Source organism: Ovis canadensis, chromosome 17 (assembly GCF_042477335.2).
Source record: "Ovis canadensis isolate MfBH-ARS-UI-01 breed Bighorn chromosome 17, ARS-UI_OviCan_v2, whole genome shotgun sequence".
Lineage (NCBI taxonomy): Eukaryota > Metazoa > Chordata > Mammalia > Artiodactyla > Bovidae > Ovis > Ovis canadensis.
The window spans coordinates 62,056,656-62,082,249 of NC_091261.1; the positions used below are offsets into that span (position 1 = coordinate 62,056,656).

Below are 25,594 nucleotides of genomic sequence, written 5' to 3' on the forward strand. Positions count from 1 at the left end.
AATGCTGAAGAAGCTGAAGTTGAACGGTTCTGTGAAGATCTACAAGACTTTCTAGAACTAATACCCAAAAAAGATGTCCTTTTCATTATAGGGGACTGGAATGCAAAAGTAGGAAGTCAAGAAACACCTGGAGTAACAAGCAAATTTGGCCTTGGAGTACAGAATGAAGCAGGGCAAAGGCTAAAAAGTTCTGCCAAGAGAACGCACTGGTCATAGCAAACACCCACTTCCAACAACACAAGAGAAGAGTCTACACATGAACATCACCAGATGGTCAACACCAAAATCAGATTGATTATATTCTTTGCAGCCAAAGATGGAGAAGCTCTATACAGTCAACAAAAATAAGACCAGGAGCTGACTGTGGCTCAGATCATGAACTCCTTATTGCCAAATTCAGACTGAAATTGAAGAAAGTAGGGAAAACCACTAGACCATTCAGGTATGACCTAAATCAATTCCCTTATGATTATACAGTGGAAGTGAGTAATAGATTTAAGGGACTAGATCTGATAGAGTGCCTGATGAACTATGGGTGGAGGTTCGTGACATTGTACAGGAGACAGGGATCAAGACCATCCCCACGGAAAAGAAATGCAAAAAAGCAAAATGGCTGTCTGAGGAGGCCTTACAAATAGCTGTGAAAAGAAGAGAAGCGAAAAGCAAAGGAGAAAAGGAAAGATAGGTGTCTGAATGCAGAGTTCCAAAGAATAGCAAGGAGAGTTAAGAAAGCCTTCCTCAGCGATCATGCAAAGAAATAGAGGAAAACAAGAGAATGGGAAAGACTAGAGATCTCTTCAAGAAAATTAGAGATACCAAAGGAACATTTCATGCAAAGATGGGCTCGATAAAGGACAGAAATCGTATGGACCTAACAGAAGCAGAAGATATTAAGAAGAGATGGCAGGAAAACACAGAAGAACTGTACAAAAAGGATCTTCACGACCCGGATAATCACGATGGTGTGATCACTCATCTAGAACCAGACATCTGGAATGTGAAGTCAAGTGAGCCTTAGGAAGCATCACTATGAACAGAGCTAGTGGAGGTGATGGAATTCCAGTGGAGCTATTTCAAATCCTGAAAGATGATGCTGTGAAAGTGCTGCACTCAATATGCCAGCAAATTTGGAAAACTCAGCAGTGGCCACAGGACTGGAAAATGTCAGTTTTCATTCCAATCCCAAAGAACAGAGTAGGCCTCAACAAATGTGAGCTCTTATGACTGGGATTGTTACTCTATTTACTATAATCCTCCTCTCTGATCTGATACTTATTGCTAGGTTGTTTCTAAAGTTTAGATAAAAAAGAACACACTTTCATTAGACTCTCATTCACTGCAACAGTATTACATTGTATTTTATTTTCTTCTCTACTGATTCAATCAGGGGAAATGTAATTTCTTTGAACAGAATTTGTGTTTGCATTCTAAGTCCCTTCAGTCCTGTCCTACTCTTTGTGACCCTACAGACCATAACCCTCCAGACTCCTCTGTCCATAGAATTTTTCAGGCAAGAATACTGGAGTGGGTTGCATGCCCTCCTCCAGGGAATCTTCCCAACCCAGGGATCGAACCCACGTCTCCCATGTCTCCTGCACTGGCAGGCAGTTTCTCTACCACTAGTGCCTCCTGGGAAGATTGACTTTATGAAAGGCGTTTTCCATGTTTTCCATAGTTTCTGTTTGTCAATTACTTGCCCATACTCTTCGCTCGCTTATATAGACAGCCTTGGTGCATTTGTCTTTTTCTGCATTTGCACGTTCACTAAAACATTCCTGATGGGAGCACACCTGTTCTTTGCCAGGTGGAGTGGGAGGCCCCATGGGTAGATGGAGACACAGGGGCGTCTGTGCCCCTAAGAGCTTCCAGATGGGAGAAATAAATCAAAGTTCAATTGTAACCTGTCACAGGTTGTGGGGGCTTTGAGAGCGGTCATCGATCGAATTGCAGTAATCTATGGAGTACAGCAAGGCCACCCTGAAGAGGGGATACTGAGTTAAGAGATGTGAAAAGGGGAGACAGATTAAGAAGCATCAGAGGAGAGAGCCCATGCCAGAAAATCAGGGATTTTTTTTTTTTTTAAAGAAAGAATAGTCTCTTGTTACCAATTACGGAAACATGGGTTTTGCTACAAAATCTGTAAAAGTGCTTCAGATTCTTGGACCGCTAGGCATGCTCAAGGGTCATCATCACCACTATCCCCATCATCACCATCATCACCACTGTTATCATTGCCATCACCATCATCATCACCGTCATCACCGTCATCATCATCATCATCCGGCTTTTTCTCTGAGCCGTGTGTGATCTCACATAAAGACAAATAAAATACTCCCAAGGAGATGTAGCCTTAGGCTGGCCCACTGTCCAAGCTCTGCTGTTTTCTCTCCATTCCCCTTTAATTGTTTCAGTCAACGCAGCATTCCCTTGTGATTCCCACATTCCCAGAAACTCAGCATTTTACTTCTATGTTATACCTGTCAATCTGTTTTTAAGATTGCTCCAGTGGCTAGAAACCAGCTCACACTGGGACTTACAGGGAAGATTTACTATTGGCTGTGAGGAAAGGCAAGGGCTTTCAGCTCAGTGCATCAAGTCAAAAGTTCCTGCTTTCCTCAGTGCTCAAAACACTGGGCAGAGATCTAATCTTAAGGGTTTCTTTAAAATACACAATGTTAATTCTATGTATTATAAGGTTCCAAGTAAACAGTGTTGGATGCTCCCCATTGTTGACTAGACCCACAGATGTGCACAGATGTGTCTAGACATTCAAGACCCACAAATGTCATGAAGGCACTTCCAGGTTTCTTGGATGTTCTAATTAATATAGGAGAAGAATACAAAGATTCTTCCAATGGAGAAAACGTGATGACCAAAGGCAGACAGGTGATAGAAAAGAAGTGAGAGCTGAGACAGGAAAGTCCCAAACTCTCCTGTCCTTCTATCTTCTCTTTCTAAACAGACCCAAGTTCATTTATCTCCAAACCCTCCAAAAGTGAGGAGGGAGACAGAAATCCTCATCCTAAAAATGATAATGGATTTCCAACTCAGAATACTGGGGGGTTAAAAAGAATATGGATGGGGCAGGGCCTAGAGGAGCAGGAGGGTATTTCCCTGGGTCAGTGTGCTGCTGCTGTTGTTGTCTAGTTGCTAAGTTGCAACTGACTGTTTTGCGACCCCACAGACTGTAGCCCACCAGGCTCTGTCCATGGAATTCTCCAGACAACAAAACTGGAGTGAGTTGCCGTTTCCTTCTCCAGGGGAATCTTCCTGACCTAGGGGTCAGCCATTTCCTTCTCCAGAGAATCTTCCTGACCCAGGGGTCAAACTTGCACCTCCTGCGTTGGCAGGCAGATTCTTTACCACTGAACCACTAGGGAAACCCAAGTCAGCGAGTATATATGTATATACACATATATCCATGTATATAACAGATATATACTCGTATGTTTATATGTGCATACACATATTTGACATATATGTGTCAATGTGTGTAAGTGTATATATATATGAATAATTTTCCTTGCTGGAAAAGAATTTTAAAAGCACATAGATAAACAGATATGTGTATATATATGCACGTGTATGTGCACACATCTTTAACAACAGATCTTTTCTTTCCCTTAAAAAAAGTCGAATAGGCTGACTTTTTTCACACAGGGTCAGTCTGAACAGGCAGATTTCAGAAGGGCTTGGATAACATGACCCCTGATAAAAGGGTCATGCTGCTGCTGCTAAGTCACTTCAGTTGTGTCTGACTCTGTGCGACCCCATAGACGGCAGCCCACCAGGTTCCCCTGTCCCTTGGGATTCTCCAGGCAAGAACACTGGAGTGGGTTGCCATTTCCTTCTCCAGTGCATGAAAGTGAAAAGTGAAAGTGAAGTTGCTCAGTCATGTCTGACACACACATATATACATAACTATGCATGTATCTACATCTATGTATGTAGACACAAACATTTACATGCATATATACATACATATTGAAAAGCAGAGACATTATTTTGCCAACAAAGATCCATCTAGTCAAGGCTATGGTTTTTCCTGTGGTCATGTATGGATGCGAGAGTTGGACTGTGAAGAAGGCTGAAAGCCGAAGAATTGATGCTTTTCAACTGTGGTGTTGGAGAAGACTCTTGAGAGTTCCTTGGACTGCAAGGAGATCCAACCAGTCCCTTCTGAAGGAGGTCAGCCCTGGGATTTCTTTGGAGGGAATGATGCTAAAGCTGAAACTCCAGTACTTTGGCCACCTCATGTGAAGAGTTGACTCATTGGAAAAGACTCTGATGCTGGGAGGGATTGGGAGCAGGAGGAGAAGGGGGATGACAGAAGATGACATGGCTGGATGGCATCACCGACTCGATGGACGCGAGTCTGAGTGAACTCCGGGAGTTGGTGATGGACAGGGAGGCCTGGCATGCTGCGATTCATGGGGTCGCAGAGAGTCGGACACGACTGAGCGACTGAACTGAACTGAACTGAACTGATACATACATATTTAGATAGACAGATAATGTATGTGTTTGTGAGATCTTTTTCCAGCTAGGAAAACTATTGATAACATCTACTATGATACTCTTGGGGCTTCCCCAATAGCTCGGTGACGAAAGAGTCTGCCTGTAAGGCAGAAGCTGCAGGTTTGATCCCTAGGTTGGCAAGACTCCCTGGAGAAGGAAATGGCAACCCACTCCAGTATTCTTGCCTAAAAAAATCCCATGGCCAAAGGAGCCTGGAGGACTACAGTTGAACGGGTTGAAAAGCATCAGACGCGACTGAGGAACTGCGTACGTGAGACTCTTATCAGCAGTCATGTTATCCAAGCTCTTCTAAATCTGCTCAGACTGACCCTGTATGAAAAAAGTCAGCCTACTGGACTTCTTTCTAAGGGAAAGAGACGATCTGTTAAAGATGTATAATGAAAACTTTGACTAACGCTCTGGTATTTTTAAGCATTTTCACATACATACATTATATCATTTAGGTCACGGGTTGGCAAACTCTTTCTGTAGAGGGAGAGACAGTAAGTGTTCTGTGAGTCAGACAGTCTCTGTCACAATTGTTCAGCTCTGTCCTAGGATGGTGATGGTGCTGCAGACCCTGGGTAAATGAATGGACATTGAAATGAATGGCTGTGTGTCAATAAAACTGCTTTCACAAAACTGGGGGTAGGCTTTGGCCCCAGGACCATCGTTAGTCAGCCCCTAAGTTAAATGCTCAGTGATGGAGAGATGCTGTTTTTATCTCCATTTTTACAGATGAGGAAACCAAGTCTTGGCAAGGTTGATACAGTTCAGCTAGTCAAGTCAGCATCAAACCCAGATACTCAGACTCCAAAGTTCATGTTCTATTTCTGCTACATCATTTCAACATCCATGTCTAAAAATAACAGATGAGGGACTTCCCTGGTGGTCTATTGGTTAAGACTTCACCTTCTGATGCAGGGGGTGTGGGTTCAATCCCTGGTTGGGGAGCTAAGATCCCCATGCCCCAAGGCAAAAAAAAAACAAAACAAAACAAAACAGAACATAAACAACAGAAGCAATACTGTAACAAATTCAATAGACTTTAAAGATAAAAATGGTCCACATCAAAAATATCCTAAAAAAAAAACCCAAGATGAATGATGTGGGGATGAGGGTGGGTAGGGGGAGAAGAGTCTCTCTCTGAGCAGGAGTTCATTTATTTTGAGCTATTTGTCTTTCCTCAAGACGGTCGGGGCTCCTGTATTGCTGTAGATGGAAGAAAATAACAGACGTACTTCTCTCTAGGGCCACGGCTGTTGAAGGATAAAAAAAATTCAGTCCTTTGAAAAACGTCAACCAAGGAGAGGAGACAGCCTCATGATGAAAAATAAATGAATAAATGCACTTCCAACTTTAAAACTGGCATAAGAACTGGCATTCGTTTTGACATATAAATGTTTAAACTAAACATTTCTATTTTGAGATAATTGGATAATTATAGATCCGCACACAGAAGAAATAAGGCAGAGATTTCCTAGTACCCTTAACCTGGTTTCTCCTGTGGTAATTCCCTACAAAATCATGTCACAACTATGAGACTGACACTGATATAGTTGAGATATAGAATCTGCCATCACCAGGACGCTGCACCGCGTTGCCCTTTTATAACCATCCTCTCTTCCTTTCCATCCTAACCCTCCTTAACCCTTGGCAACCACTGGTCCCTTTCCTAAATTCTGTATTCCTTCCACTTCCATCGCATCATACAAACAGAACCATACAGTATATAAACCTTGGGGACTGTTTTTTTTTTTTTCCCCACAAAGTGCAGTTCTCTGGAGGTTCATCCAGGATGTTCCAGACACCAGTATTTGCTACTTTATTTTATTAAAAAATTTTTTTTAATTGAAGTATAGTTGATTTACAATATTGTGTTAGTTTCAGGGGAACAGCAAAGCAATTCTGATAGATAAATAGATAGACAGATATATTCTTTTTTCTGATTCTTTTCCATTATAGGTTATTACAAGATATTGACTCTAGTTCTCTCTGCTACACAGTGGGTCCTTGTTGTTTATATACTAATATTTTATTTATAGTAGTTTGTATCTACTAACCTCAAACTCCTAATTTAGCCTCCTCTTTCCCCTTTGGTGACCATGAAGTTTGTTTTCTATGTCTGTGAGTCTGTTTCTATTTTGTAAATAAGTCCATTTGCATCATTAATATTAAGGTTATTTTATTCAAGAGTTGTTATAATGAAGTATTTTGATTCAGATGTGTATCAAAGCTTTGATTCAAGCTTTCACTTGAAACATTTGTCTTATCATGCATCAGTTTATCAGATAAAATATTTGATAATGTTGATCTTAAGAAGATGAGATACAGGTCAGATAAAATTACACAGGAGAATGGGATGGAGAGGAAGTCATGGAATTAAGCCTCTGTTAGAATGAAGATACTAAGATACAGAGAAAAGACGATCCACGATTTTGATGGAGCATATAAAATGAGGCTTCATGCATACAATGATTGTGCAATATACAATTTTTTTAGATTCCACATATAAGTGATAACATATGGTATTTGTCTTTGTCTGACTTACTCCACTTAGTATGATAACGTCTAGGTCCATCCATGTTGCTACAAATGGCAATATTTCATGAACTTGCCTTTAAAAAACTAAAAACAGAATTACCATATGATCCAGCAATCTGGGAAAGATGAAAACTCTAATTCAAAACGATGCGTGCACCCTAGTGTTCACAGCAGCACTATTTACAACAGCCAAGACGTGGAAGCAAGCTAAGTGTCCACAGACAGATGTATGAGTAAAGAAGGTGTGGTGTACATTTACAATGCAATACTAGTGTTTACTCCTTTTTGTTACTGTGTGTCCAACCGCTCACTTGTTGAACCATGGGGTCGCCTCCTGTTGGCCTCCCTCCCCGAAACTTTCCCCGCCCCTCCCCTCCCCCGCCCCGCCCCGCCCCTCCTCCTCCCCTCCCCTCCTCTCCTTCGCCCCTCCCCTCCCCCGCCCCGCCCCTCCCCTCCCCCGCCCCGCCCCTCCCCTCCCCCGCCCCTCCCCTCCTCTCCTTCGCCCCTCCCCTCCTCCGCCCCTCCCCTTCTCCTCCCCTCCCGGGGGAGGGAAAGGGAAGGTTTTGTGCTGTCCTGGGATGGCGGGAAATTACTACCTTTTGTGTCTTGGACCTATGCAGGTGGTACCATTCCACGCTCCTGGCCCCTCACAAGCAGCCCCCAGGAGATCTTTTTTCTTGGGTCACATATTGTTCTATTCTTGGTTGGAACTCCATGTGCTTAATCAAATCCCAAGCGTTAGATGTTTTATCTGTTTCCCAATTTTTTGACACTATGACGACTGTCATAAAACCCTCTTCGTGCTCAAGTTTTTGCCCACAGCTCTGACTATTTTCTGAGAATAAGTAGCTGAAAACTGTCTGAAACCCACCAGACAGGTTCCTAAAAGTGAATTACTGGGTCAAAGAGGCTTTGCATCCCTGCTGCCAAATTCCCTGCAGACCATGCTAACATAGAAACCCCGGGCAGTCCTTTCCGCCACAGTCTCTCACGTTTGCCTGTTTTCAATCTTTGTTCATTCAATAAATTAAAACACGTGGTCTCGTGCTGTTCATTTGCATCTCTTGTTATTGCCAAGGCTGAAAATTTGTTCAGTTGCTCATTCGCTATTACAGTTGGTCATCTGTATCTGTGGACTCTGCACCCATGAATTCAACCAACCACACAGAGGAAAAAATATAATTTTTTAATCCACAAAGTTCCAAAAAGTCAAACTTGAGTTTGCCACATGCCAGCATGGCAACCCACTCCAGTGTTCTTGCCTGGAGAATCCCAGGGACGGGGGAGCTTGGTGGGCTGCCGTCTATGGGGTCACACAGAGTCGGACACTACTGAAGCGACTTAGCAGTAGCAGCAACTACTTACATAGCATTTACTTTGTAGTAGGCATGATAAGTAATCTAGAGATGATTTAAAGTATATGGAAGATTGTGCACAGGTTATGTGCAAAAATTATGCCATTTTATATAAGGGACTTGAGCATCTATGGATTGGGTATCCATGGGAGGTCCTGGAACCAATCCCCTGTGGATACCAAGAAGAAGCAAGTGCCCAATCGTGTCCAACTCTTTGTGACCCCATGGACTGTAGTTCACCAGGCTCCTTGGTGTTGGGGTAACAGGGTGATGATTCAGGAATCTCAGTCATCAACCTTCTGGTTTCAACCCATCTGGGGAGACGTGCTGGTGGTCAGCATGCACTTAACTTCCTCCACCTTCTGGGGCTTCAGTTTCTCCAAAACAGCTCAAGGATATGGCCTTTGAGGAGGAACTAGGGGTCCTTGACTTTGTTTCATGACTAAACTATTATTATTTTGTCGTGTTTCACTGCTTTCCTTTGTTTCTGCAATTTCTCACTTCTCTGATTAAATCTACTCTTTGAAACTTGGAGAAAGCCAAGGAAGCTAAAGCTCCTCTACAAACAAGAGGTGAGTGGGTTGGGGGGAGGGGCAGGGGGATATGGAGAAGTGTCTGTCCTCAGGAAGGCCCCACAGGGTCCCGCTCAGTTCCAACATCTTTTCTATCCCTTCATGTCTTCTTGTTCCCACTGTTACTCTCTAGGTCTGCCCATTGCTTATCTGGTAAATAACTGATTTTTCTCCTGGTGGAGAAGAAAGTTTTTGCTCAGGACATCCCCAAGCGCCCCTTAAGGAAATTAGCTGGTCCTCACAACAGCAGGTTCAATTCCAACCACACAATCAGTACTCTCTACCTACCAATGGTGGCAAACTATATTATTGTCCCAAAATGTCTGTTGTCCCTCCCTGAGGGAGAATTGTACTTTCTTGCCCCATGGATAATAGCCCTGGTCACATGAGTTGCTGTTTTGGCCAAAGAAATACATGCAGGAGTGCTAAGTGCCATTCCTGAATCAATTCCATGAAGCACTTCCTGACCGCCCTGCACAGTGTCACTGCTCCTTCTTTACACTTGGTGTGCACTTTCCTGGTAAATGTGACAGGCTTAACTTTCCTTTATTTGTGGGCTATCGGCTCCTGCCTAATGGGATGCAACTACTTGATGGCACGCGTGCACGCGCTCAATCGCTCAGTTGTGTCCAACTCTTTGTGACCCCACGGACTGCAGCCCGCTAGGCTCCTCTGTGGAATTCTCCAAGCAAGAATACTGGAGTGAGTTGCCACCTCCTTCTCCAGGGGATCTTCCCAAGCCAAGGGTCGAACCTGCATCTTCTGCATTGGCAGGCAGATTCTTTCCTGCTGAGCCACCTGAGAACCCTGAGACCCATTCTAATTCTAAAAATAATCATGATAGCTTGTCAAGGGGAGGTTTCCGTGTGCCTCTGAAAGCCCATCGTTGACACAGACCTATGTCCCACTTCTTTCCACAATTCATTGTATTTTTCCACTCTTTACTCCCAGCCAATGGAAAGTGGATTTAAAAATAGGCCTGTGTATTACAGGAAACATCTTGATCATAGAAAAAAGAGAGAGAGAGAGGGACACTTCAAAGGAAGTGGCTAGCGTGGTTGTCCTGCCAGCTTGAGGATGGACGGGGTCCTCGTGTCGTATGTGTTGGACTTGGCTGCCCCCTTGCTGACGCGCTCTGTAGCAATGTCACCAGTCTCCTATTCTAGCTGAGACAGGGAGGGAGGGAGAGAGAGGGAGGCAGGGTGGCTTTGAAGAAATAACCTTCCCAGGAAATGCCTCCTGAAGCTGTCTGCACAGGAAATATGTACAAAGGGAGGAGGGGAAGAGAGGCATCTGGAACAGATCCAGTTTCTCAGCGGATGCAACGTGGGGAACGTGTTCCATTGAATTTCCTTGTTCAGGGTAGGAGGGGGGTGTCCCATCTTCTCTCCTTCCTCTGTAGCCTGTGTCAACTTTAACAAATTGCACAGCGTGAGAATCTCGAGTTAAGTTTTACTGGGGGCAAAATGAGGACTGCAGCCCAAGGAGACAGCACCTCAGATAACTCTGAGAAACTGCTCCAAAGTGGCAGGGGCGAGGGGGAGGTCAGCATATATGTGACTTTGGTGAAGGGGGAATACATGCAATCAAGCATGTATTTTTTTCAGAAGGTTTCTGCTAGTCACAAGGAGCAGTCATCACTATGAAGAATTTTAGTGCTTTTCTAGATATGAGGAGATAATGAGAATTGGGCTGGTAAGATCGCCTCCTGAAAATATCTATCTGAAGACCTGTCCAGCCAGTTTTCCCAGAGCACAGAGTGCTTCATTTCTGCTCTCCACCCTGAACTCCTTCAGGGAGCTTTGGAGGTCAGCAGCTGCAGCAGCACACGATTTAACCCTTGTAGAGGTGGGTGGCAAGCGCCAATTTGTAGTTGACACCTGCCTTTGTTTTCCTGAGAGAAGGCTTTTTTTGCTTACTTCTACTCTCTCACCCTTAAGCTCTCCCTGGACTCTCCTTTAAGGCAAAGACTTGTTTCCATCCTGGCTTCTACAGTTGCAGAGACATCGGCTTTTCAAGCTGGGAGGAGACTAATCAATAGTTTGTAATTCCTCTCCTCTTATGTTTCAGACCTTCCATTAAGGATTTTCAGCTAAAACACAGGACTGCAGAATCTAATTCATGAGAAGTCTCCCAACCAGAGCCCCTGAGAGACAGACTTCTGAGTGTGGAGGTTGTTCCCTAAGCTTGAGGCAATATTTACATGACCAAGGGCACCGCTGGAGCAGTGAGGTGCCTTCTGGGCTCCGGATATTGGGAAATGACACTTGAGGGGCCCTCACATGCATTTCACGATGCCCTTTTCAGACTGCACATCTCATCTCCTCCCACTCCACCAATAAGGGAGGGTGATAGGGTCCACATGGGGTCTCACTGATAAGATGGCTCATTATGTCGACCTCACAAACAAAGAATAAAATCACTGTGACCCGTGAGACTGACCAAATTGCCCAAATGGCATGCTGTTTTCTCACTGGTGCCTATCTTCTCAAAGCTGCGAGACCACCAGATTCCAGACCTCTGGATATGCAACCATCCCCTCAGAGAATTTTTCATTGGTGGAGTATAAGAAGGACTCCATCAGAAAGGGAGGATGCTGGTTCTCGTTAAGAGCCAGTCACCCTCTCTTTTCCCTCTCATAAATTTCCCTTTCCTTGCCTGACTGCCTGGCTTGCTCTCTTTTTCTCTGCACTTGCCTTACGGAGGGCAAATATTTTTTTCACTTGGAAAAAAAAAAACAGAATCCATGGGAGGTGAAATAATTTGCCAAAGTCTGTCCATCATGTTAGTGCAGGACTGGGATTCAGCTTTCCACACAAGCAAACTTGGTCTCCAGCCCCATTCTTGGCACAGAGCTCCTAAAACCCGTGGAATTTCCTAAACTGTTGAGAGCCAGGAAGGTGTCTTTTGTTATGTTAAGAAGGTGACTTTTTGGAAAGCACCTGAGGGTGGCGGCTGGTTGCCAGGGGAACCAAGCACGTGATTGGAGGGCTGGAACTTTCGGTCCTACCCACCTCCCACATCCATCCTGAGAGAAAGAGGGGCCACAAGTTGAATCAGTCACCAGCAGCCTGTAGTTTAATCCATCATGCCTACATAGCAAAGCCTCCAAAGAAACCCAAAAGGACAGAGTTCAGGGTTCTGAGAGCTCCCAGGGTGGTGAACACGTGGAGACGCCAGGAGAGTGGCATGCCCCAGAGTGGGCAAGGGCCCTGCCCTACCCCCAGCCCTTGCTGCATGCAATCTCTTCCACGTGACTGTTCCTGAATTCTGTCCTTTGCAATAAACTGGTAATCTAGGAGCTAAAATGTTTCTGAGTTCTGCTAGTTGCTGTAACAAATTAACCGAACCCAAGGAGGGGAATCACCAGAATCTCCAATCTGTAACTGGGGCTCGGGGCTTCCCTAGGGACTCAGTGGTAAAGAATCTGCCAGTGCAGGAGATGCTGAATCAATCCCTGGGTCTGGAAGATCCCCTAGAGAAAGAAATGGTTACCCGATCCAGTATTCTTGCCTGGAAAATCCCATGGACAAAGGAGCCTGGTGGGCTACAGTCCATGGGGTCACAAACAGCCGAACACAACTCAGCCACTAAAATGACAATGAAAGCAGACTGCACAAAGCTGTCGTTTCCTTTCAGGTCGAATCAGCAGCTTCACATGGCTCAGCCTCGTCTGGGGATGCATTTGAGCTTCAGAGGAAGCTGAAGTTAGGAGAACGATGCTGTTCTCCCCTCATGTCCTGAAGGGAAACCGTTCCCTAGAGCTCCCATCAGAATTTTCCTTATGTCTCACTGGCTAAGCGCTGGGTCACACACCCACCCCAGTGACCAATCACTGTCAAAGGGAACAGCATGGACTTACTGACTTATCTCAGTCATGGTTCATCTTATCTCCTAGATACTAGCCACCAAAACAAAATCAGGATTTGGGGATAGCAGGGAAGGAAGAAGGATGGCTGTTAGGAAGGTGAATTGGATGGGGGAGGTACAGGGGGATGTCTTAGGTGACAATATGGTGTTAGGGGTCAGTGCGACTAACCCTAGGGACAGTTTTCCCCCAGTTTTCTGGGTGACTCTGGCATCCCAGGGTCAGGCAATGATACTTCACTAAACCTTCTGGTTCTTCAGAGGAGGCCAGTCACTGACATGGATGAAAGGAGATGAGGTCAAGGGCTCGTAAAGCCTGAGAGGTTCACAAATAGCATGAAGGGGCTGCATTCCTGCATTACTCGAAAAATTTGAGAAAGAAGAGACTGGAAGTCTGGTGTGACTGCCCCTTTAACTGGCCTCATATCAACCTCTTAGACAGATGAAGAGCAGAGATTTTTTTTAAGGAAGAGCAATTCAGGGGCTTTTTCCAAGGCAGCTGGCACTTCGGACAGACATTTTTGCGAAAGCACAGAGTCTGCAGTAGCTTTTTACATTCTCACAGCAGCTCCAAAAAGGGGGAGCCACTAGTGGGAAATAAAACAGACAAAGAAAGGCTTTCCCCTCTGCCTCCTGAGGTTCTGGGGATCCTAATCTACCAAAAAAATAAATAAATAAATTCCATTTTGGAAACATGCCAGCCTACTCTTGTGCTCACTAAATTCCCCAAGCATGGATATGGAGGCGAGCTCACTGCCTCTTGGGCTGTAAAATGCCAAGCTAGCGAAAACTCCTTGCTCTGACTTTTCATCCGGAAAGGAGTGAATACATCGCCTCCCTCTCTTCCTGGTACATGGAGGTGAGTAAGCGAGGTCCCTTCTGAGCCAGGGATTGGTCTCAACCCCCTGACTGTGACTGTGTTAGCTGCTCAGTTGTGTCCGACCCTTTGCAACCCCATGGACTGCAGCCCACCAAGCCCTTCAGTCCATGTAATTCTCTAGGCAATAATACTGGAGTGGGTAGCCATTCTTTTCTCCAGGGGATCTTCCTGACCCAGGGATCAAACCTGCGTCTCCCACACTGCAGGCAGATTCTTTACCCTCTGAGCTACCAGGGAAGCCCTTCAATGCCTTCCCTCCCCTCAAAACCATTGGACAGCACCCTCTCCAACAAGAGGTCCAAGTACTGTTAATCACATGTTCCTAGGAGGGAACCACATTGTTAGGGGAAACCTTCCCTGGCCAGACAAGACAGTAGCCACTTGCATGAGCTGTCTTGCAACAGGAGGTCCTGGTAAGGAATGAGGAACTAATTAGCTACCACTGTCTAGAATTCGAGGAAGGTCAAAAGGAGAGAGGAGACGCCAGCCCACATGTCCTCCCAGAACCCTTCTAGTTGGAATCCATCTTGGCTGAGCAATGTGTGGCCACCATGAAGGACCCTGAGTCAGAGTGATTGGCCAGAGACAGCCCAGAAAATATCACCATCACTATAAAACCCAAGACCAAGAGCCACATTGCAGAGCAGTTCTCCTGGGTTCCCCCACCCTCCTACTCGCTGCCTGGGCGCCCCTTCCCAATAAAGTCTCTTGCTTTGTCAGCACGTGTGTCTCTTCGGACAGTTCATTTCTGAGTGTTAGACAACAGCCCACTCTCAGGCCCTGGAAGGGGTCCCCACTTCCTGCAACAACATGAGCACTGCAGCGGGTCCTCTGGGAAGTAGACACTGAGTTAGGAGGATGAGAGCTTCACTGGGGGTGACGCCTGAGACAAAGAGGAGAGGAAGCAGGACTGGGGCAGGCAGATCTGAGGGTCTCAGCCAACCCCCAGCCCTGAGCTCCACAGCAAAGACTGCCCATGTGAAGGATCCCATGTGGGGCAGAAATGGCCCGCCCTGTGCCCCCGCCATGCTCGGGCACTGCCTGGGGGCTGCCTCTGCTGAAAAGCAGAGATGGAGACTAGATGCTGGAGTGTGTCTGATCACAGCTCCTACAGCGGGACAAGATCTTTCTTGGAGGGAGATCTGAGCATGCACTGCCGCAGTGGCCATGCAGGCGTGCGTGTGCATGTGTGACACCCTAGGAAACAGACAGCCCTGTGCACACAGCCCTCTCCCTCCTCCTGACTGGTGTCCAGCTGCTGATTATTTCTCACACCCCATGAGCTTCAGGGGCAGGAAAAGGGACACAGTCCAGAAGGGGGGCTTATCTTTTCTTTGCATTTGCTTGTTAAAATGGGATCTATGGACTTCCCTGTTGGTCCAGTGGTTAAAAATCTGCCTGCCAATGCAGGGGACATGGGTTTGGTACCTGATGAGGGAAAACCCCACCTGCCGCCGCGTGTACCGCAAACTACTGAACCTGTGCTCCAGAGTCCACAAGTCACAACTACTGAGCGCGGGCACCATGATCGCTGAAGCCCTTGCACCTGGAGCTGTGCTCCGCAGCAAGAGAAGCCACCGCAATGAGAAGCCCTCACCTCGCACTGCAACCAGAGAGTATCCCTGGCTCACCGAAAAGCCCGTGTCCGGCAACAAAGACCCAGCGCAACCAACAATAAATTAATTAATTAAAAAAAAAATAGAGCTACAGCATTGAAACCCCATCACTTTGCTTTTTATGACATAAACTCACAAAGTCTGTGCCAAACTTCACTACATGCTGATCTTGTCCTTCTGTGAGCCCTGGAGTAAAGGAGTCACCGGGAGACAAGATCCTTCAGATCCGAAAAGTGGAGAAACTGATACTTGGCAAAACAATCTCTAATCTGCCTCCATGATTTTTTCCTTTGCTCATGTGTTGAAAAAAATCCCCAATGCAAGATCCATTCCAGGAGGGCATGGGAAAGGTCACGCATTCAGCCTCCAAGTGAAGCCCAGACACAACTTCCGGTTCCGGTGGTTACAGAGAAGCACAGTGCCCCCTACTCATCAGCAGTGGGTGCTCCCAGGACCAAGGAGCCGCCAGGGCACTCCCCAGGTGTTTGACAGGCACAAAGCTGTGTTCTCCTTACGTGCTCTCTGCTCTTTGCAAACTTAGAATGTGCAGCCAAGGAAAGGAGATAAAAGAGAAGGCGGATGTAAGAGCTTGGGAGGAGAGCTGAATAGTAATTTTATAATATCAGACATAACACCGTGCTCATCATGGCTGGGGGACAAGCCCCTCCAAGAGCAGATTTTTGTCTCCCTTTGTTCATTCATCTTTTCAAAGAACCTGCAGCAGAACCTGCCTTCAAATGCTGCTTGAATTAATTCTGCTCTTCCCCTGATACTTAAGTTTCATGGAGGAGCTGAGGCATCTCCAATAAAAATATGAATTAAATAACATGGAGAGCTGCTCTTTTTTTTTTCTTCTTCTTCTTCTTCTTCTTCTCTTGTGCTTTAGAACATCTGGTTCCTTTGTTTCTGGGCAGGGCTGTCATCCACAGCAACTTGGTCATGGATTTGATCAGCCTCTCTTGTCCCTTGATAAGGAGCTGGGAGCAGAGACGGAGAGAAATCATGACTTGTGCAAATAAGCACTGAAGTTTTCCAAATGCTGGATGCACACGTATACTCTGTCCTCTCCTATTTTTAGGACTGAATCCTAATCACAGCCCAGAGCAGCAGTTCTCAACCAGGGACATTCTGCCCGCCCTCCTCCCTGCAGGGGAAGTACGGCAGTGTCTGGAGACCTTTTTGATTGTCACAAGTGGGAGGATGCTTTGGGCCTCTAGTGGGTGGAGGTCAGGGATGTCACTCAACATCCTGCAGGGACCAAGGCCCCACAGCAAAGAATGATGCGTCCCAAATGTCAATAGCGCTGAGGCCAAGAAACCCTGGCCTCCAGTAATGCAATATATGGAAGCATCTTATCTTTCTGTCTTATCGCATTCTTCAGCCTAATGATGCAAAGAACAAAACGCACATCCACTGGAAGATGAAGCCTTTAAGTTGGCCCTCATGCCTGTGGCATATCAAGATGACAGTGGCCAGTGGCAGAATGATGAAGTTGGGGGTGACCTCTCAATGAGGTATCTGGGCTGCCTCCTGGATCCCTTGGGAGCCTGGCTACGAGTTTGGAGAGAAGTTACTGGGGTGCTGGTTTTTCAAGAGGCTTTTCACTCTTCGTGTCAGGGACCTTGTTCGTGATGCACAGCGGTGCTGCAGCGGGTGAGCACCTGCCATGATTACTGCTCAGGGTAGAGGGGGCTGCAGGTATTCCTCTTCCTTTTTTACTTTATGGTTTGCTAAGATTTACTGATTTACTTCTTTTATTTTGGGGGGTGTGCTGGGCCCTGGTTGCTGTGCATGGGCTTTCTCTCGTTGCGATGCCTCGCATTGCAGTGGCTTCTCTTGCTGCGGAGCACAGGCCCTAGGGCCCGTGTGAGCCCAGTGGTCTGGGCACATTGGCTTAGTTCCAGTCAGGGAACTCAGATCCCACATCCCGAGGCATGTGGGGTCTTCCTGGACCAGGGACCAAGCCAGCGTCCTTCGGAGTGCAAGGTGGACTTTTGACTCCTGGACCACCAGGAAAGTCCTACAAGTGTTACTCCTCTGAACAGCGGCACAGTGTGTGGGGCAGAGGTCAGTGAGGCAGGCAGAGGGCAGTCCTGGCTTGTCCTTGACTTAGATAGTCTCAGCTCTTTGAGAATTTAGGATGTGCTAAGGAAAGGGAACTGATATCTTGGCAGATCCAGCAGTCACACTCAGGGACTTGGGAAACCCCTGCCAATTTATGGGCCCGGAATGAAGAAATGCCTGCAAGCTGATACTCAGGGCTGTCTCCTGAGTTCATCATCATGGAGATCAGTGTTTCTGTGAGCAGTGTTCTTGGCCCCCGATGAGGGAAAAGATAGAACATATCCATCAGACAAATGTAGAGTCCCCACCAGAGAAGTGAGACTCATCTGGGTTGCCTTGAGTGCCCGAAAATAGGGAAAGACCCAATTCAGTTGGAATCCATCAATTGTACATTCACTCTGTATTCACTGATGATTGAAAAGATAACAAGGGCTTCCCTGATGGTCCAGTGGTTAAGAATCCACCTTGCAATTCGAGGGACACAGGTTCGATCCCTGCTCCAGGAAGATCCCACATACTTCAGAGTAACTAAGTCCATGCCCCACAGCTGCTGAGCCCATGCCCCACAGCTGCTGAGCCCATGCCCCACAGCTGCTGAGCCCATGCCCTAGAGCCAGCTGTCCACAAGAGAACCACCACAATGAGAGGCCCACACACGGCAAGGAAGAGCAGCCCCCCTGCTTGATGCAACTAGAGAAAGCCCTCATGCTTCTCAGTGAAGACCCCAGTGAAGCCAATAAATAATCTAGAGAGAGAGAGAGAGGAGATAACGGAAGTAGAAGCAGAAGACAAGAATGAGCGATGGTGCCAACTTCAGGTTTATGCTGATGGAGCCGCTGTGCTCATTACTGCCATCAGGTCATATGGTTGGGAAAAGCCTCCCCTTTTTGACTGTCAAGCTTCCAGACATCCCTCTTTTTGGAGGGAACCCCCATCATGTGGGTCTTGCTTCGAGGCAGCTCACTTGTGTTAACAAATGTAGAGGCACCTATATTCCTGCTCCCTGGTAGCCCAGGTGCAGGCACGTGGCCATGGTATGACCACCTGGGTAATGTGCTGGGGTGAACAGTGCCCCCCTAAACTCATGTCCACTGTGAACCTGTGAGTGTGACCTTATTAGAAATACAGCAGACACTAATACAGATACCCCTGCTTGGGACCTTGAACCCTGAAGGTGAGACCCACAGCCAGTGTCAGAGGACTGCCCGCCCAGGTAAGATGATGCAAGCTTTTGGGACTTCCCCGGTGGTCCAGTGGCATTTCACCTTCCAATGCAGGGGGTGTGGGTTCGATCCCTGCTTGGGGAGCTAAGATCCCACCTGCCTCATGGCCAGAAAACCAAAACATAAAACAGAAGCAATAGTGTAACAAATTCAATAAAGACTTTAAAAACGGTCCACATGTGCATCTATGGCTGAGTGCCCTTGTTGTCCATCTGAAACTATCATAACATTGTTAATCAGCTATACGCCAACACAGAATTAAAAAGCTTTAAAAATCAAAGAGCCTCAAAAAATGGTCCATATCAAAAAAATTCTTTGAAAAAAATTTTTTAAAACCAGTACAAACTTTTGGTTATTATTTCTTTTTCCTGCCCGACCATGAGCAAACAAAATCTGGTTGGTTTCATCCATTTTCCTTTTTCATTCTCTCAGAGTTTCAATCCCCCTGATAAACCAGTCCACAGGTGAGGATACTTTCCAGAGGGTAGGTCATTCTGCCCTACTGCACACCCACCTGGGGCCAGCTCCCTCAGGTGCTCAGTGGGCATAGCAGAGAAACAAACCATAACTGATCACTTCCGACTCTGGGCTCTGGGGCCGAGTTCCCAGCCTCTTCGTGAGTTCATCTGATCTCTGCAAGTGCTGTGTTGAAGAAGGAACTTGTATCCTAGGTGTATACACCTTGCTCTATTTTTAATATCCGTGGGCTTATATATGGGGCTTCCCTGGTGGCTAGTGGTAAAAAATCCATGTGCAACACAGGAGATGCAAGGGACATGGGTTTGATCCCCAAGTCGGGAAGATCTCCTAGAGGTGGGCATGGCAACCCACTCCAGTATTCTTGCCTGGGAAATCCCATGGACAGAAACTTATATATAAGAGAGAAATGGAGTTTTAAAGTTGGATGATTCCATAAAAAAAAAAGAATTAAACAGGGTCTACTGAAGTTTCTTGGATCAAGTGCAAGTTGCTAACTCAACCTTAACCACGTAACACAAGAAGTTTAGGGAAGCATCAAACTCCACGGGCAAGTTGGAAAAGTGCTTTCCCTTTTAATTCACAAAGCAGAGAGAATTGGCTGGGCTTCCACCTTACATTAAACTTGGGTCCAAGACCTCAACCAGATACAAGGATCGTGCCTGGGTGGAAGCCAGGAACTGTGGCAGCCCCGCCCCTCTCCTGAGAGGCTGCAGTGTTATTACCCCATTACATAGTCGGGCAAACTAAAGCCACATGGACAGGGTGAGATGGTGGTGCTACATTCAACTGCAGAACCCATGCATCTAGCTGCCCCTTGGTGATGAAAAGGGGAGTTTAAGGGAGAATGAGGGGAAAAAATAAAAATATAAATTGTTAGGGAAACCTTTGTACCTTAAACTTAGTAAAGTGTGTAGGAGGAAGGATGGATATTTATGCAAATCAGTGTGTGTGTACAAATTAGCCTATTGACAGGGGATCTAGTCATGACCTAACACACCACCTTATTTCAATGGACCAAAAGCATTTTCTATTTTCATTTTATTTTATACATCTATTTTAACTCACTAACACCATCTTTTTCTAAAGTATGAACAAAAGATCACAAATCCTTTCTTTATCTGACGCTTCATTTACTTTTGTAAATCAAACAGACTTCTCCTACTGACTTAGAATGTCAAAAAAAATCTCGATATTTGTATGAAAATGATTTCGGCTTTCATCTTGCTTTAGATACACGCATTTTTCCAGTTCACCATGATCATGCTCCTATTTAAATAATACGAATACCTCCCACTTTAAATGATATATATTTAGGCTTTCTGCTTTAGAAATACTTCCCAATTTGCATATTGAAATTTGCATTCATGAGAGATCCATTAATGCCTGAGACAGGACACCAAGTCTCTCCTTGAGCCAAACCCAAGTCTGGCTCCTCTGAGCTCTCTTCTCCCCAGGCCTCATCCTTGGGTGCTGACTTCCATCAGCTGGTCCAGCTGTGACTAAGTCCTTTTAGAAAGGGCCCCCTACCCTTGATATCTGATCATTTGTCCTGTCTTCAGCAAGAATCCTGCCAAGTCAGTTTAGCAAGATTCCCTACCCTCAGTGTGTCCTCTTGGTAAGTGTCCATCCACCAATCTACCCCACCATTGATTATAAATCCCCAGCTGTCTTTGCTGTATTCAGAGTTGAGCCTGATCTCTCCTGCATCTTGAGTCCTGACACCTACCGTCCTAAATAAAGCCTTCTGTATCACCATTAGAACAAGGGTCAGAATAACTTTTCTTTTGGCCTGCACTGCATGGCTTGCAGGATCTTAGTTCCTTGATCTGGAACATGGCAGTGAGAGCTCCAGATCCTAAACCCCTACACCACCAGGGAGCTCCTCACCACTAGACCGCCAGGGAACTCCTCAGAGTAACTTAAAAAAAGGGGGGGGGGGCAAAAAACATCTCACCGCTTGAAACCATCTGGGTGAAAAAGTGTTATTAATATAATGTAATATATTAAAAACCCATATATTAAAGAGTGTTATTAATATAATGCAATACGTTAAAACCCCATATTTTACAAACCAATATTCAAAACAAGAGTGCTCTGGGACTTCCCTGGTGGTCCAATAGCTAAGAATCTGTCTTCCAATGCAGGCAACGCGAGTTCGAACCCTGGTCAGGGAACTCAGAACCTGCTTGTCCGGGGCAACTAAGCCCTCTCACCCCAACAAAAGATCCTAACACAGCCAAATAAATAATTTGGAAAAAAAAAAAAAAAAGAGAGCATGCCAGAACATACCTTCTTTCTCTACTCTTCCCCATGGTCTTGTTCATGCCTACAGAATTCGGAGGTGATTCTCAGCCATTCTCCCTATGTCATCATTAACACAGGTGCCATCACCTCCAATTGGACCAACCAATCCTCTGCCCAATTTTCCCCATTGCCCCGCCCCCCTTCTCCAATCTACCACCACCCGTCACTCAATTCCCCGGTGGCATTCGGAATAGCCTTCCAAACCTCCTAGCTCTGGGCCACCCAATCCTTTCCAACCTTCCTAAACATGTCCAATGTTCCAGAACCTTCTGGGCCCTCCACCGTTACTCGTGACATCATGACTGCATGGGACGAGCCCAGTGCCAGCTCACACCCGCCTGCGTGTCTCAGCTTGACGCTCCTGATGTCAAGTTCACACTGAGATATTCTGTGGCTGCCTTATCTTCCTGCGGCGGGTGGGAGAGCCACCAGCCAGGAAAATGTTTCATTTCTTTGCCACCCACGGTGCCAGCTCAATGGATCAGACATGGTGGGTATCCATTAAATACTCATTGAGCAACTGAACAGACGTCACTATTGAATTCAACAGATATGAAAACACGGAGGGAAAAATCTCAAAAGATTTGTTTTCTGGAAGAACATTTTAGCCCTGGTTGCTGGGCCTGATGAATTTAAATCATTCAAAGTGAGCAAGCGCCCTCCTGTGGCCGCAAGCTGACAGTACATCACAGAAAAGAGTTTCGATTACGGAGTTCTGAGATCTCTTACCTGGAGGTTTTTTTCCCTCCTGACCACAGGCAAGGGGCACAAGAAACCATTACAGTCAGAAAGCTAAGGTCGACACATAGGTGACTCAGTAGCTCACTCAGAGGACTTAGCTTCTCCTCATGCCAACCAGGTAACAGGAGCATCAGGGAATTTGATCCCTCCCCCTGAAAATGAAAAGAGACTAATATAACGTGCGGTCCTTGATTGGACTGTGTTTAAAATAAACCAGCAGTCATTTGTACAGCAAGAAACCCTGTACACAAATGTTCATTGCAGCTTTATTCATTAGCAACGGAAAAAAAAGGAAACTGACCAATTGTCCACCAACCAAAAACGGGCAAGGCAAAAGAAGTTATTGTGCCGCACACAATGTGGGTGAGTATTAAACATTGTCCTGCGTTAGAGAAACCTCACAATCAACAGAACACACTGTATGCTTCTATTTAAATGAAGTTCCGGAAGAGGTGATGGTAGGAAAAATTGGAACGGGGTAGCCTGTGGTTGGGGGTTGGGCTTGCAAAAGGGGTCTGGGGGCACTTTCTGGGGTGATGATAATGGGTAACTTGATAGGGATTTGGGTTACGCAAATGTATGCATTTGTCTTAACTCATCAAATATTACACTTAAAACAGGTGTGTCATTACACAGGTAAATTTTACCCCACCAAGAAAAACAACAACAACAAAATTACTGAACGCCAATCCGTGATGCCCATGCTGAAGTGTTTTGGGGAAGGAGAATGCTGAGATCTGCACACTGCTTTGAAATGCATTGAAAAACTAAGAGGGATAAATGGACACACAGGTGGATAGGTACATGACAAAGCAAAAAGCAAGATGTTAATTACAAAAAATATAGGTGTTGGATATGTATATGGATGGTCACTAAACTTGTTTCCACGTTTGAAAAAAATTCATGATAAAATCTTGAGGGGATATTTGAATAGAGGCTGGGCATTAGATGACTGAATAAATTCTGCTCATCTTTTATGAATGACGGTGCTTCTGTGGTTCATAGTAAAATGTCCTTATTTTCAAAGACAAATATTCAAGTATTTACAGGTGAAGTGTCATAATGTCTCAAACACGTTAAAATGCTCTCGAAAGGGAAATGAAGGTAAATTGCAAACTGTTAATATTTGTTACATCCATGTAATGGATGTAGGGGTGTCAATATTCTGTTTTCCCTCTTTAAAGTTTTTCGTAATGAAAAGAAGACATGCTCTCTCAAGGTGCTTCGACTTGAACATCGAGCAAAAGTTCTGTCCCTTTCTCCTTGTCCAGTTGCATCCTTATGTTTTTTGTTTAAAAAATTAGTTCTATATGAGGATGGAGAAAATTTGTTAATAAGGTGTAATCTGGTGATGAGCATCGCATAAGAAGAAGGGAAATATAAAGAGAATGAATGAATGAGAAGATAAAAGACAAAATTAACCAGAAAGCACGTAATGAAAGGGGAAGTGAAGTCGCTCAGTCGTGTCTGACTCTTTGTGACCCCGTGGACTGTAGCCTACCATGCTCCTCTGTCCGTGGGATTTTCCAGGCAAGAGTACTAGAGTGGGTTGCCATTGCCTTCTCCAGAGGATCTTCCTGACCCAGGTCTCCTGCATTGTAAGCAAGACGCTTTACCGTCTGAGCCACCAGGGAAACCTAGTGAAAGGGGAGGGGACAGGTAAGTGTGGGAAGGAGGACATTTACCTGCTCCCATTAATTCTGGGCAGAATATTTGCAAATGTGCCCCTTCCCCACACTTCTTGTCTTGGTCGCTGGCATCACCTTGTATCTACCTCCAGAGTCAAGACCAAGAGACTGCTCATCCACATCTCATGAGCCTCCAAGTCCAGGGTCCTCTGCCTCCTACACCTCTCTCTCCAATCAGTTAGCCTTGTGCTCCTCAATGACCTCGTCTGTAAAATGAATGTGATGCCCCCTGCTTCCTGAGTTGTTGCCAGGACCCAATACTATACCACAGTGTGTCTGCAGTAGCTAGAGCATACAACTGTGTGTTAATCTCCCTTGCCCAGCCCTCCCTGGAACTTAAGACCTCTCCCAAGCTCTCTAACCACATCCCTTAGACGTTTCAAGTTCCAGTAATATGGTCTTACTTACAGTTTCCCAAACACATGTCGTCACTCATGCTCCAGGTCTTCGTGTCACTCAGCAGCTTGCGAAGTGTGGTCGCCAGGGCAACAGCATCAGCACCAGCATCCCCTGGGAACTTGATAGAGACAAAAATTCTCAGGTGCCTTCTATACCCACTGGATCAGAAATTTGGCGTGGGGCTTTTTGTGAGCCCTCCAGGTGATTTCTGAAGCACAGTGAGTTTTGAGAACCACTGGGGTATACCGTCTCCTCTGCTTAAAGTGCGCTTTCTCATCATCCCTGTCAAACTCCTACACATCCCTTTAAAGACTCCTGGAGGAAGTCTTTCTTGCAGCTGTGGACCTATTCATTAGATCATGAATATAAGGCTATTCATGCTCACCTCTACACTCACACTGTGCCTTGATCAGACTTCCATGAGTGTTTTATGACCCTAAGTTATGATTTGTTTGAAAATCTTTTTTTTAAGATTTTTTAATGTGGACCATTTTAAAAGTCTTTATCGAATTTGTTATAATATTGGTTTTGTTTTGTTTTAGCAGAGAGGCATGTGGGAATCTTAGCTCCCCAACAAGGGATCAAACCCATAACTCCTGCATTGGAAGGTGAAGACTTAACTACTGGACTGCCAGGGATGTCCCCCTGGAAGCCTTTCTCTCCAGCTAGGCTAAATAAATAACTAAAGAGTGTGTCTGATATCATCCTCTGTGTTTTCAGCCTTAGCAAGGTGCCTTTCACTCAGGGAGACACTCAAGTTCACCTACTTGAGCTGCCTCAAGCAGCAGGTTATCCAGATGAAGGAGGAAATTCCTTGATTGATAGAGCACCAGTTTGCCAAACAGGATACCTGTTGGTGGTGGGTTTTTTTAAGCGTACATTTATTTTATTTGAAAATCATATAGATCCATTCTTTGATTTCACTTAGGAAGAGTCCAGTATTGAGTGTCGTGACACCTTCAAATTTCTTAAATACATTTTTTGATCATCTTTAAGCTGCAGTGATTTCCTTCCAAAGATGGTAGCACTCTGCTTTCAATCCAGTCCAACAAATAACATGATGTGTGACAGGTACACCCTAATGGTGGAGAAGACTGGCTGACATGCCTTTTGCAGGAGGTGCTGCTATTTACTAGAGGAGAGTCCTTGGCCAGGTTAAACTCTAATCACAGCAACGATGGCCAGTATTTACTGTATGCTCCCTCTGCAAGGTTCTGTATTCATCTCCTTTCAGCTTTACAAGAGCCAGTTGCCATAGGTACAAATCTTATTCCTGTCTTACAGACGAGGAATCTGAGGCACAGAGAGGTCAAGCAACTGACTCACAATCACACAGCTAGAAA

General features: G+C 45.6%; 1 long non-coding RNA gene across 1 annotated transcript in view; it reads right to left on the minus strand.

Annotated features, from left to right (window-relative positions):
* The window catches only part of LOC138422561 (uncharacterized), a 62,385-nt gene extending 38,016 nt beyond the window's left edge, over window positions 1-24,369 (minus strand). Inside the window, exons 1-3 of the long non-coding RNA XR_011249924.1 lie at window positions 24,261-24,369; window positions 23,666-23,801; window positions 22,153-22,316 (exon numbers count right to left, since the gene is read on the minus strand). This is a non-coding gene — a long non-coding RNA (uncharacterized lncRNA). The remainder of the gene's footprint in view (window positions 1-22,152; window positions 22,317-23,665; window positions 23,802-24,260) is intronic.
* Between the last annotated feature and the right edge of the window lie 1,225 nt (window positions 24,370-25,594).